We start from the raw sequence: 13,040 nt of genomic DNA on the forward strand, positions 1-13,040 counted from the left end.
TCAGACTATCAGCTCTGTAATTACCTGGCCTATTCCTGCTGCCCTTCTTGAACAAAGGAACCACATTAGCGATCCTCCAGTCATTCGGCACTTCACCTGTGGCCAGCAAAGTATTAAATATATCCACCAGGGCCCCGGCAATCTAATCCTTACCTCCCACAGCAGCCTGTGATACATTTCATTGGGTACTGGGGATTTCTCCACCTTTATGCCTGTGAAAATATTTAATACCTCCTCCTTATTGATTTTAACATATTCTGGAACCTCAGCATCCCAACTGAAATCCCCGGTTACAATGTCTTTTTCCTGTGTGAATACAGAAGTATTCATTGAAGACCTCGCCTACTTCTTCTGGCTCCATGTACAGATTGTCCTTTTGGTTACTCACAGGCCGCCCTCTTTGCTGGGAATCCTCTTACTCTCACGATGCTGATAAAATACTTGTGGCTTTTCCACAATCGTGTCTGCCAAATATATTTCATGACTATTGTTTGTCCCTCGTTTTCCACAATCCCCTTGCACTCTATATACTTGTGAAGGGCTTCACCTGATTTTATTGCACTGTATTTTCTTTATCAAACTCACGATATCACTTGATCAGTATTCCCTGGACTTGCTGCCTTTACTGTTCACTCTTCAAGGAGCACACTGGCCCTACGTTCTCACTGCATCACTTTAAAATACTCCACTTTCCTAACATGGCCCCAACTGCAGGGAGTTCCTCCCAGTCTATGTTTCCCAGATCCTCTGTAATAATCGCAATACTTATGGGAGACTCAGTTTTGAGGGGGACAGACAGAAGACTGTGTGGCTGCAGAAGGGTCCCCAGGACGGTGTGCTGCCTCCCAGGTACCAGGGTCAAGGATGTCTCTGGGCGGTTACTGAACATTCTGAAGGTGGAGGGTGAACAGCCAGAAGTCATTGTGCACATCGGCCCACGTGACCGCGGTAGACAAAGGGATAGGCCCCTGTGAAATAAGTACAGGGATTTAGGGAAGAAGTTTTTATAAAATGGTTATTGACGTTAATGATCTCCAGATGACTCCCAGTCCACGCACCAGTGAGGATAGAAATAGAAAGATCGGTCAGATGGATGTGTGGCTGAGGAGCTGGTGTAAGGTGCAGGGTTTCCAGTTCTTAGGTCATTGGGATCTCTTCTGGGGTAGAGGTGACCTGTACCAGGGGGATGGTTTGCATTGGAAGCAGAGGGACACCAGTATCCCTGGGAGGAGATTTGCTAGTGTTACCTGGCAGGATTTAAACTAGTTTGGCAGGAAGTTGAGACTCTAAATAAGCTAGGGGCCATCAACTAGTCAGGGGAAAATACATCAGCCATCGAGAGCAAATTTCCTATCCAGGATATCTGGGACACTGTATAGGAGGGAAAATACTTCTGGTTTTAAAGGGCATTAATTTCAACTCATGAGGCCTGACTGGTAAGGCAGACAAGTTCAGACCATGGATTAGCTCTGGGGACTAGGATATTATAGCCAGAACAGAAACATGGCTGAGAGAAGGGCAGGACTGGTAGCTCAGAGTTCCAGGATACAAAAGCTACAGGCATGACAGAAGGACAAGTAAGTGAGGAGGGGGAGTTGTCCCTTTGATTAGGGAGGACATAAAAATAGTGCCAAGAGACGATATTGTTAAGCGATACTCAAATGAGGCAATATTGTCAAAAGTTAGAAACAAAAAGGGGATGGTCAGTCTGCTGGGATGGTGTTCTAGACCCCCAAATAGCCAGCGGGTACGAGAGGAAAAAATGCGTAGTGAGATTGCAGGTACCTATAAAAATAATAGAGTAGTATTGGATGGAGATTTTAACTTCCCATGGATTGACTAGGTCACCCAGAGTGTAAAAGGACCATACGGGGTGGAATTTGTCAAATATGTCTAAGAAAGTTTCCTAATTCAAGATGTAGAGGGCTCTATGCTACTCAGGTGGGTGCAAGACTGGACCTCCCCTCAGAAAACGAGGTCGGCCAAGTGACTGAATTGTCAGTCGGAGAGCACTTTGGGTCCAGTTACCACAACTGTCTTTATTTTAACATAGTTATGGAAATGAGTATACATTAGATTGTAAAGGGGGGATTTGGGTTCCTTAATTGAGTGCAAGACAAAAGATTGACAAACAGGGCAAGTTCATTGGGAGACCAAGAGAAGGAATGTAAGAAGATTTGAGTACAGCCATAATGACGTCATGTTGTGAAGTTATGGAATTGAATACAAACTCCTACAGGCTGTAACGTACCAAAGTAAAATGTGAGGTGTTACTCGAGCCTGGGTTGTGCTTCATTGGAACATTGCAGCTGCCCCGGACTGAAATGTTAGCATGAGAGCAAGGTCGGTTATTAAAATGGGAAACAATGAGATGGTCAGGGCTCTTCCGACAGACAGAGTGGGAGTGTTCGTCAATGCAGTCTCTGCTTGGTCTCCCCAATTTAAAGGAGACTGAATTGTGAGCAGCAATGACAGGAGACAGGATTGAAAGATTACCAGTGAAATGCTGCTTCATCTGGAAGCTGTGTGTTGGGTTGTTAAGAAATGAGGAATGAGTCAGCGATCTTTTCAAATGTCCAAATGTATTTCTTCTTACACGTAGACGACATAGTTCCACAACTTGGAGAGAGTAAGTACTACAGGTGCGAGAGGCCAGATTTAGTAAACTTGGAGCTGGATTAACACAGCAGACCAGACAGAATGAGAGGAGCAAAAAGGCAATATTTTGATATTGGACCTTTCGTCAGGACTGGCGAGGGGGAGGGGAGCCCAGAAACGGAGTGATGGGATATGGAAGGGTGAAGGGTAGGTATGATGGTGGTGTATACATGTAGTTATGAGGTTACTGTGATTGGCCAGTGGGAAGGATGGAGCAGATATGTGAGTGAGAAGATAGACAGGTGTGTCTGGTCAGGGAGAAGGGACAGGGGATAAGGCTGCGTGTGGAGGGATTTTGAAGCTTCTGCAGTCAATATTGAGGCCATTGGGTATCAGCTTCAAAGGTAGACTCTCAGGTGGTATTCCTCTGACCGTGGACAGGCTAAGGATGGGCATGTCCCCGGAAGAGTTGAAGGGGGAATTGAAATGGAAGTTAACTGGAACGTCGGGTTGGTTGTTGTGTTTGGAGCACTGGTGCTCCATACAGAGCCTGATCCTGCACCGCCAAGCACGCCTCCAACTCCCGATGTGGTCTCCCCTCTATCAGGGAGACCAAAGGGAGATTCAGGGACATATTCATGGAGCAGCTGATCTCTGCACGCTTTAACCAACCCTACATTCCAGTTGCCATTCAATTGCTCCCTCACACTCCCCCCCCCCCCCCCCACCCCAACCTTGCTCATCCAGCGACAGATCCATCCTTGGCCTCCTCCACTGTCAGAGTGAGGCCAAATAGAAACTAGGGAACAGAACCTGATCTTTCAGCTTGAGTGCTTACAGTTCACTGGTCTCAATATTGACTTCACTGGCTTCAGAACCCTCCACCCACAGCCTTATTCCATGTTCCCCTTCCCTTACCTGACCTAAGCTGTCCATCTTTCTATTCGCATATCCGCTGCACCCTTCCCACTGACCAATCACATTATCCCCCTACTTGCATCCCCTATCGTCATCCTATCTACCCTTCCCCCAGCTCCACGCCTCTCCCTCTATTTTCTTCCCGGCTCCCCTTCCCCCGGACCAATCCTGATGAAGTCTACCAGCCTGAAACGTTGACTTTCCTGTTCCATGGATGCTGTCTGACCTGCTGTGCTTTTTCAACTTCATATGTATTGCTATATCCGCAGCAACAGATTTTATTGTGCTTTCTATACATTTTATTTTAGTCTGTTTACTGACAAGCTTATCTCAACATTCTCACTACAGGGTCAAGGAAACGGTCTCTTTGTCACGAATGCTCCTGTCTGCTTCGAAATGATTTCCTTTGTTTTAACCGTACTTTCAAGTCTGCTGTTCACAATAGTATTGTAAATTTCACTATTGTTATGCTGTAGCTTAATCACACCACGCCCAATATACTTTAGAACTTCCTTGTTCTTATACTCCACGCATCTAATCATAAACGTAAGGATTCATTAAGTCCTTTTATACAACAGTTTGAACTTGCCTGGCCATTGGTAATTTCCTGTCTTCTATGTCTGTCTCTCCTTACATTTGCCAGTCCTCCCTCACTCCAAAATTTCCTGAAAAATCACCAGCAATGTCTCCACAATCACCTTCGGCATCTATTTACAACTACGGGGTGTTCTCCAACTGGTCTCACTGATTGATCCAACTTCACGTTCCCAAGCACTTTCTCCTTACTGGTGGTCACTATACTCACCTCTACCCTCTGACTGTCTTGAAGTTCTGACATTTTGCTGGTGTCTTCCACCGTGAAGACTGTTGCAATGTATTCAATTGCTCTGCCATTTCATTGCTTCCCGTAACTATTCAAGCTTCATTTTCCAATATTCCTGTTTGCTCTTTACTCCTTGTCTTCCTTGTTATATATCTAAAAATCTCTTTCAATGCTCTTTTACATGATTAACAAGCATAATATCATATTTCACCCTCTCCTCCCATTTGCTGTTCTTAGTTAACCGTGATGGAATTTATAGGCTTCGTAATCGTCTAAATTCCCAATAATCTTCACCACATTGTGCGCATTTTCTATTACTTTTATGCTGTCCCAGAGTTCATTATCACGCACGGCTGACTTGTCTTCCGCTGAATATCTTTCTTCTTACTTGGGATGAATTTCTGACGTGCTCCTGAATTATCTCCAGAAACCCCTGTCATTGCTGCTCCACCATATTCCCGTGCTCAGCTCCCGTTCCAACTAACTCTGGCCAACACCACCCTCATGTCTTTTTAGTTACATTACTCAATTGTAAGCCATCGCATCCAAAAGTGAGAAATAGATGTAAACTGAAGGAGGGGGGGTTTGAGACATGGGACACGAAGAACGATTGGATGACTTATTAACTAGACGGAAAGATAGAGACAGAGAGAGAGAATATAGACGTGGAGATATAAAAATAGGGAAGTCTACATGATTGATAGAAGTAGATGTGCTTCCGTATTTGGTTTGATAATTCCTTTGTGCTATGGTCCTTTGTACAGTGTATGTGCAACAGATTAATCTGTTGAAATCCTGGGTTTGATGCCAGAACCTTTATCTCCATCAATATGACAGGCCCCAACTGTTGACAGAACCCAGTATATGTTTTCTGGTAGAAAATGGATTAACTGAAACAAGGTGGAACACCAGAAGCAGGAATTTATAACATCCATCCGATAAGAATGAAAGATTAGATCAGGGAATGCCAGAAAGGGGCAGAAGGCAGACGGTACGTTGAGAGTAGAGGAACATAACATCTCAGCTGAAGATTAAATAACATATTACTATTTTATAAATTTTGTACATCACAAGCATCATGTTCGTTAAGTATGTCTCTCGTTCATTCTGAATGTTTTGCACACATATGAACAGTCTTATCTATCTACATACTCACACACAGACACACACACACAGACACACAGATACACAAACACCATCACTGTTCAGCCATTCCATTTGAAATGATGCTGTTTTGTTTACATTGTCACTTGCAATTCCTTTTTCTGAATATATTCTGTTTCTTTCACTGCATTTTATTTTATTCTGTCTGTCAAGAAGACTTTTGGGACTGGCGGGGATGTCACTTTACTCCTCATCAGTCTCCACAGCCTCTGTCTTCGAATCCTTTCTGTTTCTTAACCCATGAAAAATACATACTGTGTCTGACCCTTGAATCCCAATACACAGGTCAATTTTAAACAGAACACTTACTTTTGCGCTAAGGCTACAAAAAATCTCAAAAAGAAAAGGCATATAAATTGTTCAATAAGATGTTTGCATCTTGACAAACAGATTATAGAAGTGCATAGTGTAAACGATAAACAATTAACTGGTCAGAGCTGTGAGAGTAAAATCGAGGGAAATCCGTATTTCTTGTGTATGTTCAGGGCAGTCGTGCCCAGAAGCAGTTTTTATTTTGGAAGTTGTTGTGGTGGAGGAGACTTCAGTGTAGTAACAACATCTCTATTGACGCTGTGTAATGATGACTATTCAGGCAGGTTATTATCCCATCCTCGCTATTGTTGGTGTTCCTGGTGAGTCTATCTCTGCCCATTTACTAATTCTCTAACCCATTGTGAATGTCATCGTTTTCTCTGTAGTGTATATTTGGCAAAGACCCAAACTATTGTCTTCGCTTTCAATCACAATCTCCATTTCTATGCCACGAATTTCATATCCCTCGCGTACAAGCATCTGAGGAGACACGAAAGTGTTCATAACCACGATTACCCCATTTTATCCTGAACGGATTTATATCTCAATATTCCGTCTACCACAAAACCTGTCCACTCCCACCTTCACGATATTCCTAGTCTTCACTTCTGCCTCAACACTGTTTCTGAATAAACCATTATCCACACCTTTCCAGTTACAATTCTCTTCTGGCAACTCTTCTCGTTACACATATTTTGATCACAAACCTTTTCTTACCTCGACCTGGACCTATGCAAAGTGTGAAGTCAGTTTGATTCTAAAATGAGTTTCAGCATAACCTGTAACCTCCCACGAGGGAGAGGACTATGCTGTCAGTGACCAGGAAGTGACAGTTTCATTGAACTGTCTTGATTCGGGAACTTTCTGAGCAGGAGTGGGTGTCACGTCCATCATCTCCCATCTCCAATGCATTCACACAGTGACGGAATCCATCTCTGCCTGCTGTTGAGGGTAATACCTTTGTGTTGTCTCCATAATCGAAGGTACCAAAACTCTTCTAGAAATAATATGGGACAGATTGACTGGTGAAAATAAGAACATGATTAGAATTAATAAAGTGAACTTAGTCAAACACTAATTGAATTGAAGGGTGGCAAGTTACTGCACCAAATGAGTTCCATCTGAGTTTTCAGGGAAGTGGCATTACAGCAAGTGAGTGACTTATAGAGTCATACAGGACAGAAACAGATGCTTCGGTCCAACCACTCCATGCTGACTATTCCAATTCCAAACAACCTGCCCGCGGTTGGCCCATATCCGTCCAAACCTTCCCTCTTCATGTATTTATCCAAATGTATTTAAATGTTGTAACGACACGTAAGAAGTATTGATTACCTACAAATTTCTTTAAACTCTGGAATTTCTCGTTCCTGCAGACTGGAAAGTAGTTATTGTAATCCTAAATATTTAAAACCGGAGTGGGAGGTAAAACAAAAAAAGATACCTTGATGTTAGGTCTGAGGAAAATATTAGAATCTTTTCTGAGAAATTTTATAACTCGACACTTGGGAAATCATGATGTGACTTGGTACAGTCAGCTTAGACTGAGAAACCGAAAATCATCGTTGAGAAACCTGTGGAGTTTGTGTTAGTTGATACATACACAAGAGAGAAAGAGTGCGAGTAGTGTATTTGAATTTGTAGAATACTTGTTACATTGTTGCTAACAAGTGAGCAAAGGAAGTTAGAGTACATTGATAAGTTGCAGACGGGGTGATCTGTGTATACCACATGGATTGAGAATTTTCCAGTGGAAGCAATGCTGAGCTTCTTGCACTTTATGGACTGAAGGCACTTACTCATGGGATATCACAAGTTTCAGTGTTTGAACCACAACAATTTGCAAGACATAGCAATGATTTGGATGTGAGAAATAAACAGCATGCATCTCATTTTGTATTGACTAAACAGTACAAGGTTGAGAAGTGTTGTTTTTCAAAAGGACCTAAATGTCCTTGATCATGAGTCATCAAAAATAGCACACCCAAGGCCGGAAGTATTAGCATCTTATATAGTATGCTGCCCTTTATTGTAATATGATTCAAGTGCATAAGTAAAGCCGTCTTTCTGTATTTGTAGGGCCTTGACGAGAGAGTATTTGGGGCACTGTGAAGAGGTATGATCTCCTTTGTAAGGCACGATCTCATTAACACTGACACAACTCAAGCTAGTATTAGCAGTCTAGTCCATGAGATGATGATTCCATGAGGAAACAGTGATGGAAATGAGTATTTAATCTGTCGTGTAGGAGACAAAGAGGGATGATTACGCTGAAATGTGAGGGTTAGCGACTATCACATATTTCTAAAAGAGACACTGTTAGGGTGAGAAATAATTAATTTATTAGATTTATTGCAAGAAGTATAGTAGGTAAGGCAGATGAACTTAGAGCTTGGAATAGTACCTGGGAATATAATGTTATTGATGTTACTGAGACTTGGTTGAGGGAATGGCTTGATTGGCAACTAAATATCCCAGGACATTAATGCTTCAGGAGGGTAGAGAGGAAGGTACAGGGGGTGGAGAAGAAGCGTTACTGGTCAAAGAAGATATCACAGCTGTGCTGAAGGAGGGCACCATGGAAGATTTGAGCAGTGAGGCAATATGGGCAGGGCTCAGGAATAGAAAGCGTGCAGTAACAATGCTGGGATTGTACTAGAGGCTTCCCAACACCGATCGTGGTACAAATATGTAGATAGATCACAGAAAGATGTGGGAGCAACAGGATGGTGGTGATTTTAATTTTAATTTTCCCAACATTGACTGAGATTCACTTAGTGTTCGAGGTCTAGATGGAGCAGAATTTGTAAGGACCATCCAGGAGCATTTTCTAGAGCGTTGTAGGAATAGTTCAACTCGGGAAGCGGCCATGCCAGACCTGGTGTTGGGAACTGAGCCCACCCAGGTAGTGGAAGTTACAGTGGGGGATTACTTTGGAAATAATTATCACAATTCCTTTAGTTTTACAATAGTCATGGAGAAAGATGAGAGTGGTCCGAAAGGAATAGTGCTAAACTGGGGGAACGCCAACTATAGCAAAATTCGCCAAGAGCTGGGGAACGTGGATTGGGAACAGCTGTTTGAAGGGAAATCCGCATTTGATATGTGGAAGGCTTTTAAAGAGAGGTTAATTAGTGTTCAGGAGAGATATGTTCCTGTGAAAATTATGGATAGAAATGGCAAGGTGAGGAAACCATGGATGACAAGTGATATTGTGAGACTAGGTAAAAGGAAATAGAATGTGTACATAATATCTCGGTGAATGAAGATAGAGGAAGCCTTGGAAGAATATTGTGACTGTAGGACCAATCTGAAGTGAGGAATTAAGAGGGCGAAAAGGGGTCATGGGATATCCTTAGCCAGCAGGATTAAGGAAAACCTTAAAGCTTTTTGGTCACATATAATGAAAAAGAAGGTAGCTAGAGACAGGCCCACTCAAGGACAAAGTAAGAAAGATATGCTTGGAGGCAGAGAAATCGGGAGAGTTCTTAATGAGTACTTTGCATCAATATTCACCAAGGAGAGGGGCTTGGTGGATGTTGAGGTTAGGGAAAGATCTTTGATTACTCTTGGTCAAGTCTGCGTAAGGAGGGACGAAGTGGTGTGATTTCCAAAAGACATCAAGAAGGACAAGTCCCCAGGTCTGGATGGGATCTCCCAAGGTTACTGAGGGAAGCGAGAGAGGAAATAACTGAGGCTTTAACAGATATTTTTGCAGCGTCCTTGAACACGGCGGAGGTACCTGGGGAATGGACAATTGCTAATGGTGTCTCCTTGTTTAAGGAATAATCCAGGAAATTACAGACCTGTGAGCCTTGCGTCAGTGGTAGGGAAGCTACTGGAGAAGATACTGAGGGATAGGATATATATCTATTTAGAATGCAATGACTTTTCAGTGCTAGGTAGCATGGCTTTCTGCAGGTTAGGTAATGGCTTACAAACTTAATAGAATTGTTTGAAGAGGTGACAATGTTGATTGATGAGAGAAGGGATATAGATGCCATACAGATGGACTTTAGTAAGGTATTCGATAAATTTCCCCATGGTAAACTGATGAAAAAGGTGAAGTTACATGGGTGTTCTAGCTGGATGGATAGAGAACTGGTTAGGCAAAGGGAGACACAGAGTAATGATGGAAGGGAGCTTCTCAAAATGGAGATCTGTGATAGTGGTGTCCCACAGGGGCCCTTGCTGGGACACTGGTTTTTGTGGTTTACATAAATGATTTGGAGGAAGGTGTAGCTTGTTTTATTAGCAAGTTTGCAGGTGACACTAAGGTTGGAGTAGCAGACAGTGAAGGGGACTGTCCGAGAATACAGCAGAATATAGATAGATTGGGGAGATGGGCAGAGAAATGACAGATGGAGTTCAATTTGGACAAACATGAGGCGATGCATTTTGTACGATCCATTCCAAGAGGGAACTATACAGTAAATAGAAAAGTATTGGGGAAAGTTGATGAACAAAAACATCTAGGTCCATTGTTCCCTGAAGGTGGCAAGGCAGATCAGTAGAGTGGTGAAGAAGATGTACGGCATGATTTCATTCATTGGACCGGGTACTGAATACAAGAGTTTGCAGGTCATGTTACAGCTGCATAAGACTTTAGTTTAGCCACATTTGGAATACTGCATACAGTCTGGTCGCCACACGAGCAAAACGATGTGGATGCTTTGGAGAGCGTGCAGAGGAGGTTCACCAGGATGTTGCCTGGTATGTAGGGTGCCAGCCATGAAGAGAGGTTGAACAAATTTAGGATTATTTTCATTAGGTAGACGGTGGTTAAGGGGAAACCTGATCCTTGGATGGCGAGGGATATTGAGGATCTGGTAAGAACAATAAAGAAGGCATACATTTGGGTTTACGATATCAGGCTTAAGTCAATCCTCAGATGACTACACAAAGTGTAGAAGCACCCTTAAGAGGGGAATCAGAATCCCAAAAAAGGGACATGACATGGATCTCTCAGAAAAAAGGTGAAAGATAATCCCAAGAGGTTCTCTAGCCATATTAAGAGGAGAAGCATGACTCAGGACAGAATAGGTCCCCTTACTGATGAGCATGGCTGTCCTTGTGTGGAATCACCAGGAGACGGGGGGAATTGTTTAATGAATATTTCTCCTCCATGTTTACTCGGGAGCAAATGATGCATTCTAAGGCAATAAGGAAAACAAGTGGGAATGTTTTGGCCCGCATACATATTACCAGAGTGGAGGTATTTGCTACCTTAAAGCACAATAAGGTGAATAAATCCCCTGGGCAAGAACATGTCCATCCTCGGATATTATGGGAGGTTAGGAAAGAAATTGCAGAGGCTCTTGCACAGATTTTTGCTTCATCGTTTGCCACTGGAGTGGTTCCATTGTTTAAGAAAGGTAGCAAAGACAAGCCAGGGAACACTTCATCAGTGAGCATAACCTCAGTGTTGGGCAAGTTGTTGGAGACGATAATGAGAGACAGGATGAACCAACATTTGGAAATTCAAGGTCGATTAGAAATAGTCAGCATGGATTTGTGTGCGAGAAATCGTGTCTGACAAATCTTTTAAATTGTTTCAAAGAGAAAACCGCGAGAATAGATAAGGGTAGGACAATGGATGATCTGTAGACGGACTTTAGTAAGACTATTGACAAGGTCCCATATGGCAGATTAGTCAGTGAGTTTAGGTGACATGGGATCCAGAGAGAGCTAGCTAATTGGAGTCACAATTGGCTAGATGGTAGGAAGCAGAGGGTGATGGTTAAAGATGGTTTCTCAGACTGGAGTTCTATAACTAATGGTGTGCCACAGGTGTCGGTGCTGAGACCTTTATTATTTCTTATTTACATAAATGTTCTGAATGTGAACATACAAGGCATGATGGGGACCATAAGACATAGGAGCAGAAATTGAAATATTCAGCCCATCGAGTCTGCTCCACTATTCAATCATGGCTGGTAAGTTTCTTAACCCCATTCTTCTGCTTTCCCGCCATAACCCTTGATCCCCTTGACAATCAAGAACCTGTCCATCTCAGTCTTATATATACTCAGTAACCTGGCCTCCAACGCCTTCTGTGGCATTGAATTCCATGGATTCACCACTCTGTGGCTGAAGAAGTTTCTCTTTATCTCCATTCTAAAAGCTGTTCCTTTTACTCTAAGGCTGTGCCCTCGGGTCCTAGTCTATTCTACTAATGGAAACATCTTCACAACATCTATTCTATCCAGACTATTCAGTATTCGGTATATTTCAATTAGATCTCCCCTCATCCTTCTAAAGTCTATTGAGTAAAGATCCAGAGTCCTCAAAGTTTCCTCATATGTCAAGCTATTCATTCCTGGGACCATTCTCGTGAAACCCCTCTGAACAAGTTCCAAGGCCAGTGCATCTGCTCTGTGATATGGGGCCCAAAACTGCACAACATACTCCAAGTACTCCCAAGAAGGTTACTACATTTATGGATGATACAAAATTAGAAGGTATCATTGATAGCAATGAACGTTATCAGAAATCATAGTGGGATTTTAATCTGATGGGGAAGTGAGCTGAGGATTGGCAACTGCAATTAAATACAGATAAGTCGGAGGTGTTACACTTTGGAAAGTAAAACAAAGATAGAACTTAGACAGTTCTGAGAAGTGTTGTGGAACAGAGGAACCTCGGACCACAAGTCCATATTTCACTGGAACAGGCATTACGGGTAGACAGGGCGGTAAAGAAGGCATTTAGCATGCTGGCCTTCATCGTTCAAAGCACTGAATATAGGAGTTGGGACATTATGCTACCATTCTGTAAGTCGTTGGTGAGGCCACACTTGGAGTATTGTGTACAGTTTTGGTCATCCTATTAACCTGAAAAGAGTGCAAAGAAGTTTGACAAGGATGTTGTCAGGACTAATAGGCCAGAGTTATAAGGAGGGATGAGCCAGGTTCGGATATCATCCCTTGGAATGTACGAGAATGGGGGGGGGGGGGGGGGGGTTTATGGAGATGCATAATATCATGCGGGCCATAGATAGGATGAATGCGTAGAGTCATTTTCCCAGAGATTATGGACTGAAAATTACAGGGCATAGTTTTAAGGTGAGAGGGGAAAGATTTAAGAAGGACCTGAGTGGCAACTTCATTATGCAGAGGATGTTTTTGAAATGGAATGGGCTGTCAGAAAAAGTAGTTGAGGCAGGTACAATAGCAACATGTAAAAATGAATTGATACATAGATGGGAAGGGTTGAGAGCGATATG

Source organism: Chiloscyllium plagiosum, unplaced genomic scaffold, assembly GCF_037043375.1.
Source record: "Chiloscyllium plagiosum isolate Xiang-an unplaced genomic scaffold, Cpla_swu_hap1 HiC_scaffold_40, whole genome shotgun sequence".
NCBI lineage: Eukaryota > Metazoa > Chordata > Chondrichthyes > Orectolobiformes > Hemiscylliidae > Chiloscyllium > Chiloscyllium plagiosum.